General features: G+C 36.9%; 1 long non-coding RNA gene across 1 annotated transcript; it reads right to left on the bottom strand.

Annotated features, from left to right (window-relative positions):
• Positions 1–1,067: 1,067 nt before the first annotated feature.
• LOC143475104 (uncharacterized) lies at positions 1,068–6,048 on the bottom strand. Its single transcript, XR_013120925.1, has 5 exons — positions 5,981–6,048; positions 5,376–5,762; positions 2,342–2,449; positions 2,100–2,134; positions 1,068–1,951 (listed from the first exon to the last, which is right to left on the bottom strand). It is a non-coding gene; the product is annotated as an uncharacterized LOC143475104 (long non-coding RNA).
• Between the last annotated feature and the right edge of the window lie 1,285 nt (positions 6,049–7,333).

Below are 7,333 nucleotides of genomic sequence, written 5' to 3'. Positions count from 1 at the left end.
CTGTGTGCTTTGGGTCCTTGTCGTGTTGAAAGACCCAGCCACAACCCCTCTTCAGTGTTCTAACTGAGGGAAGGAGGTTGTTCCTCAAAATCTCACAATACATGGCCCCGGTCTTCCTCTACTTAATAAAGTGTAGTCGTCCTGTCCCATGTGCAGAGAAAAACCCCCAAAGCATGATGCTTCCACCCCCATGTTTCACAGTAGGGATGGTGGTTTTGGGATGGTACTCATCATTCTCTGTCCTCCAAACACAGCGAGTGTAATTAAGAACATGGGCAAACTTAAGACAGACCTGGATGTGTGCTGATTAAAGCAGGAGAACTTTCCATGTCATGCATGACTTTAAATTTCAGACCCCTTCATGATTTCTAAGTGGGAGAACTTGCAAAGTCACAGGGTGTTCAAATACTTATTTTCCTCACTGTATATGATATGAACACTGTCAGGTTCAATTGGGAGAAACTACAAAAAAATGGTGGCGAATAACAAGGATTTGGTCCAGTGGGACCTCACCTAATGGAGACACAATCACATCACAATAGTAGACAAGATGCAGAAAACAGCAGTAGTAATAGATGGGGTGATTTTAAGTGATTATCACATCCAAAGGATGGAATATGAGAAGCTGGAAAAAGGACACTTAGGACTGTTACCTCTAAGATGCCAGGAATTATGAGATAATTCCAAAACAGAGACAGCTAATTCCCTGTCACCTGGGTACATGGGAATCTCCAGGGGATAGGCAGGTCATCACGGATATCGTTAGGATGGCTGCCTATTGCCGTGAAAAACCAGGTGAGCAACAAGAGTCTGTCTGTCTTGATCAATGCAACTCTTCATGAATCACATGAATTATGTATTTGATTAATCAAAATTATACAGAACAAAGTGTGAATATGAGGTCTATTAATGTGTATAAACATTAATGGTAAGACTCATCATTCATTCAATTGCCTAAAACATGAAAACATGTAGTTCAAAAAAATTTATTAAAAACAAACATACATTTAATATAATTCAATAATATTAATGACTTCATGTTTGTGTGCATGAATTACAGGCTTAGATGCACAATTCTGCTATAGCATTTAAACAAAAAGTTAATAAAAACAAAAAGAAGTGAATACAAATTTCAAAACCCATACGTATCTACTGGGTTTTACAACACTAAAAACAGCTAGGAAATGGCACTCACAAACACTTAACCCCTGAAATAAGAATTCTTGAAAATAAAATGTATATTAAAGGTATAAATTATATGTCTTTTGTACTGTAAAATCATGTATCTACAGTACATTAAAATAATTGAATATCTATTAAAACAACTGCAGGAGTAAAATGCAATAACACAAGCTGCTAGCTAGAGATCTCAGCTGACTGGAAAGGATGCATGTCTTGGGATGCATTTTGTGACGTGCAAGGAGTGCAAAAATAAAAAGGAAGCTATCACACCAATTTCAGAGGGAAAAGGGGAGATTTGATGAATAAATGCACAACAAAAAAATGATACAATAACCAGCAGTCAACTTGTACAAAGACATATAGACAGACAAACGACCCTTAGGTGTTGGAAATCCTAATGAGTCCCGCCCACCTGAGGGACGAGCACAACGCAACAACAATGAAATACTGCCACTGCAGACGGAGGCGACCATGACACATTTATAATATTATCGATCAGAGAATACAGTGATTTTAATGGTAAATAATTGCTGAGTGCAAAAAACATTTGTCCTCAGGCAATAGTGTACTTATGAACACTGACATGATCATTTTACAGGCAGTAAAGGTGAATATTCAAAACTGCAAAAAAAGCTAAAGTCATTTTGCACTACTTTAGGGTTTGAAGAGCACCATATATAACCGATGGTTCCACATTGTCCTTCTTCTGTGCAGTTCTCTTCTGTGTGTGCCCAAATGTGAGAGCAGCATAGTTTACTTCATCTGTGTTCTATTTAGAAATGGACACATGTTAAACACAGATTTCATCAGTTTTTACAGAGCCTGTTAGCTATGGTGCACTTGTAACGTTTTTATAGTATTGAGATTCTAAATGGTGTAAAGTTTAGTTCATCATTCAACAGTTCATTACTACTTACACTGTCACCTGCACTGCTGGCTCCTCCTGGTATACCTGCAAAAATAATGTACAAATATACAACACTTACACAAAAAATATATATTTAATAAACTTAAATGTTCTCTTCATTTTTAGATTATATTTAAAACATATTTCATCTAAAAGTAACAAAAATTTGGAGCTAATGTACCAAAGCACATGACAAAACTTACTATATTATATTAACTGCACATCTGTAATTTAATTTCTAAATATTCTTACCTGATTTGTTCTTAATTAAGAGGTAACAGAGTAAAATGATGACAAATATCGATGCCACATTAGTTGCTGCTAATGCTGGAACTAAAGATTCAAATATTTGTGACTTTCCTGCCAATGGAAGAGAATTAGGTTTTAGCTTGTCAAAATTATTCATGTCATATAAAAGTTTAAAGAGTATTCATTTATCATACACTATATTGCCAAAAGTATTCGTTCACCTTCCTTGACTCACATATGAGCTTAAGTGACATCCCATTCCTAATCCATAGGGTTCAATATGACATTGGTCCACCCTTTGCAGCTAGAACAGCTTCAACTCTTCTCGGAGGGCTATGCAGACGGTTTAGGAGTGTGTTTATTAGGATTTTTGACCATTCTTCCAGTAGCGCATTTGTGAGGTTAAATACTGATATTGGACGAGAAACACTGGCTCACAGTCTCCGCTCTAATTCATCCCAAAGGTGTTCTATCAGGTTGAGGTCAGGACTCAATGTGATTGGAACACCTGATTCCAATAATTTGGATGGGTGTGTAACGCAGCATACACTGCGGAGCGAGGAGGTGGACACAAACGCTAAGGAGAGCGAGATTTATTAAAGGGAATTCGAGAATTGCGGTCATAATGGCAGGCACGGGTCATATCATAAGGTCAGTCCAAACACAAAAGGTTAACAGGTATGACAACACACAAGGAGTACTAACAGGGTAATGGGAAGAACACGAGAAAGAATGCACGATTGAACCAAGAACAATACTCACAACCAGAACAAAACAACAGAGATTGCAAAACAACCGACAAGGGACAAGGGAAACACAGGGAGTATAAATGTACAACGCTAACAAGACACAGGTGGAAACATTGACGACATGGGTGTGGCAGATGCAGGGAAGCCATGACAACAAATGACAAGGAGGGATTGACAAGCAGGGAACAACACAGGCATGAGGAACAAGGAGTGACAGCTAGAAGAGGGGGGCGTAGCCCTACATGACAGGATGATACTTTTTGCAATATAGTGTATGTATATCAGTTGAATTATATATATATATATGCAGTATATATATATAGCTATGACTAACTCGCACAACAAAGTACTTTGTTCTGTGACATAAAATAATGATCAGATCAAACCTACGTTGTTTCTGTTCAGTGTCTTGGCCTGGAGTGATTACATCATGTGCCGTAAAAGATTTACATTTATAATTAACATTATATATATATATATATATATATATATATATATATATATATATATATATATATATATATATATATATATATATATATATATATATATATATATATTAGGGGTGGGACGCGATTAAAAAAATTAATCGAATTAATCGGAAGCTTTGTAATTAATTAATCGAAATTAATCGCATTTTAATCGCATTTCAGTATTTAACATGAGAAATATTAATTTAAGTTTGAATGATGAATGAATCAATGAACATAATCAATCTTCAACATCTTGTTTATTTTTCCACCAGTCTACTACACAGACCAATCTATGAGTGCAGAAAACAGTTCAGAACATTGGAAATTCTGACCAAAAATGTTGTTTAATTTTGGGAGTTTTGCTCAGGATATTGGAAGAATTGAAGTAAATCAGAAGATGTTTTTTAATACCATTTTAGATGGTATACTTTTCTTAAATTTCCCAGGCCTCTGCCACAGGCATCTCCATAGTGCCTAGAAGTGGTCTTCTGCATGCTCAAAGCAAATGACTGGATCTTCCATTCATCATCTATAATATGAGCTGTCACACCAAGATCATTCTTGTTGCTAACAGAGGTCCAGTGATCCCCAGTCAGAGCCACATTTGTGGCACTCTTCACAATAACCTGTTTTACTTGAGTAATAACCTGTTTTTTTTCCCTCGTTCTTACGTACGAGGTTAAGAAGTACTTGGTGCTAAGAACGTTTTGGGAAACTCACCCCTGGACGGTAGTTCATAACTTGCATCAGTTGACGCAATGTGCAGCGCTTCTTGTAAGCCTTTATCTTTGACCACAGAGAGCGAACAACACAAATAATATGACGCGTCATGTATAAACGCGTGCGGAGTCGCGCGCTACGGTCACTCGCGAAAGTTTAATCCAGTCTTAATGGTCCAATGAAGGTACTTTAAAAACCAGGACATTTCCTCACTTTAAAAAAAACCCGGGACGACCGGGACAGGATGTGAAATGCGGACGTTTAGGTCACCCTATCGTACTAGGAATACATTTAGCAGCTAAGTTATGATTACTGACCTGCGCGTTAAGCTGGGCGTACACTGTGCGATTTTTGGCCCATTTTCAGCCGATTTTCACTCGTTTCGGCTCAATCGCGTGTCGTGCATCGTATAGTTTACACAGGTAAACGAGGAGCGATTCACACCTCACGACCAACTCCCGATCAGAAATCGCAGCGTCGCAAGAATATCAAACATGTTTGAAATTCAAATCGCTCCTCGTGAGAGTATCGCAGAGTTGAAGCAGCTCCACGAGCCGACTCTCCGCAACGAGTTAGTCATACAGTTTGAGCTGAAGCTGAGTACACGATTTAAAATATCGTACAGTGTACGCCCAGCTTTAGCTGCAACATGTTTTGCGTTGAGGTGGTAACGAAGGGTGGAAGTGCTCCTGTGATAAGCGAACTCTTCCTACATAAAGTGTAAATAACACTATTTTTGTTTGAACTTCCATTTGGAAGTTTCTTATATTTAAATTTCCCATCCACCAGCGTAGCCTCTTCAGTCATCTGCATCATGCTCATCTTATCGTGCGTCCATATAATCTGTATGTCTGGAACTCGTGCACTGAGAAACATTCCACGATGCAAAAGTGTATCGTGCGTTAAAATGCGTTAATTTTTTTAGTGCGTTAATTTTCCTGTAATTAATTAATCGAAATTAACGCGTTAAAGTCCCACCACTAATATATATATATATAATGTTAATTGTATATATTTACAGCCTGTCCAGTAGTAACATTTGTCAATGTTCAATTATTTTATAATTAAAGATCTTCCATACTTGTTCAACATTACCTTCAGCGTGTTCTTGAATGATCAGCTCAGTACCGTTTCCAACATAAAATGTTTTATACATATACGCACCACAAATGTATCTTCCACTGTCTGTTTGTTCCACTGATGAGAATGACAAACTAAAGGTACTTGTATTCCATGTGACGTTGATTCTGGAGTGGTTTTGAAATTGTTCATACATTATCACATGATCTACAAGGGACTGTGCAGTAGCGATACACACTGGAGCTTTGTTACGAGGAATTTTCATCCATAAAATTAAAAATTGTGTAAATTTTGCATCTGATTGAACATAGCACTGAAGAGTGGTTGGTAGTCCATGCTGTACCCTCACTATTGACTCCAGCTGTGAGATAACCCCAGCAGCAAGTCCACCTTGATTACCACCTTAAAATGATAAAATGCATAGTTGTAAGAATCTTCTCTTAATAAACACAATGATGTAAAGCTAAAAACACGCCATAAATTTATAGGTAAACATACATTTGTAGGTACCCTCTAAACTGTGGATTAGTTTATTTGCCATTTTTAAACTGATTAAATTTTATTTCTATTTAACCTTCTCTCTTAAAGGAATAAACCAAGTAGGAAATGTGTATACTCACAGAGGGTTATGACAATAAAAGTTACATATAGCAAGCCAGACATATTTTCCTATGTGCAAAGAAGACTTTCCTTCCCTCTTGTCTCAATTCACCTAAAATCACACCTCATAAGATAAAGAAAAGGGGCGTGGTGGGGGTGTGTTGTATTTATATGCAGCTAGCTGATTCGTCCGGTGAGTTATACTTTCATTAAATGGAGTCATTATACATTGCATACAGTATATTGTTCGTCTATGTATTTTTATGAGTGCAGTAAACGTTTATTCAGTGACTGAATGCTCTGCACTTATAATCATGTTCAGGATCACCTTGAAATGAACATTAATGCCATTTCAGGTCAGGTCAAATCACTCAGCTTCTTGATGACCATGTAAGGAAGTAGATCTCAGGTCAGTAAACACATCTGTCTCTTGGGACCCCTGGCTTTGTACCCCAACCAACTGCACCACCCAAAGAATTGAAGAATCCATCCAAACTGAGTGATGTAAACATGGTAAGAAGGGCAATGTCAAACTTGGCTCCTAGACTTAATAGTCTAGTATTTTTCAGCATATTTTTGTGTGTGTTTTGTTGAAAATTAACACCTGCTTATAAACATTTTCAAAATTAAACAGGAAATCACCACAATTATTATTTTGTGATAATATAATTTTGTGATAATAAAAGGCAAGAGGGCAAGTGAAAGTAGGGAGAGTCTTAATTCTCCATTATAGCTCAGCTCGAGCAGTGTGTTTGGGAGTGGTCCTGTCCCTCCTGTTGGGTGTTTGGTGCAAGGTTATAATATTTTGGGATTTTTCGTTATAGTTTAGTTTTTATTTAATTGTGACTTTTTGTCTAATTCAGTTAGTTTTAATTCATTTTTAGAGCATGTTTGCTTTAGTTTTTTAGCTTTTTTTAAAAGTTTTCCTTAGTTTTAGCATTAGTTTTAGTTTTTTCATACTTTGGGTTATTTGTCAGGTGCAGAATTCAAAAAGGTAAATATTGTCTAATAAAAACTCATCAAAAGATACCATTTAAAAAAATGTATTCAATTACTGTTGAACAACCAACTGTCCACAAAAACTGTAACAGTCCACAAGATAGCAGCCTTAAGTGCAAAATGTGTAATACTACTGCTGAAAATTGTCAAACTAAGGACAGACATGAACATGAGAATGTAACCTTATGTAACCTAACCTTATTTGGTTCAAGTGAAAAGCTAAACTTTTTGAAGGCAATCAAGTCACACAGTCGTGTGGACATCCAGTCTCAACACACTACCCAGTGCATTCTCCCACTTGCGGTTTTCCTGCATATTAACTAATCAGCAGCTATTTGATCACTGGTGAAAATGGTCCATTATGGTTGTCTCAT

This window comes from Brachyhypopomus gauderio, chromosome 14, assembly GCF_052324685.1.
Source record: "Brachyhypopomus gauderio isolate BG-103 chromosome 14, BGAUD_0.2, whole genome shotgun sequence".
Classification (NCBI taxonomy): Eukaryota; Metazoa; Chordata; class Actinopteri; order Gymnotiformes; family Hypopomidae; genus Brachyhypopomus; species Brachyhypopomus gauderio.
Note: the sequence above shows the minus strand (reverse complement) of the source record. Positions and strands in the feature narration are given on the sequence as shown.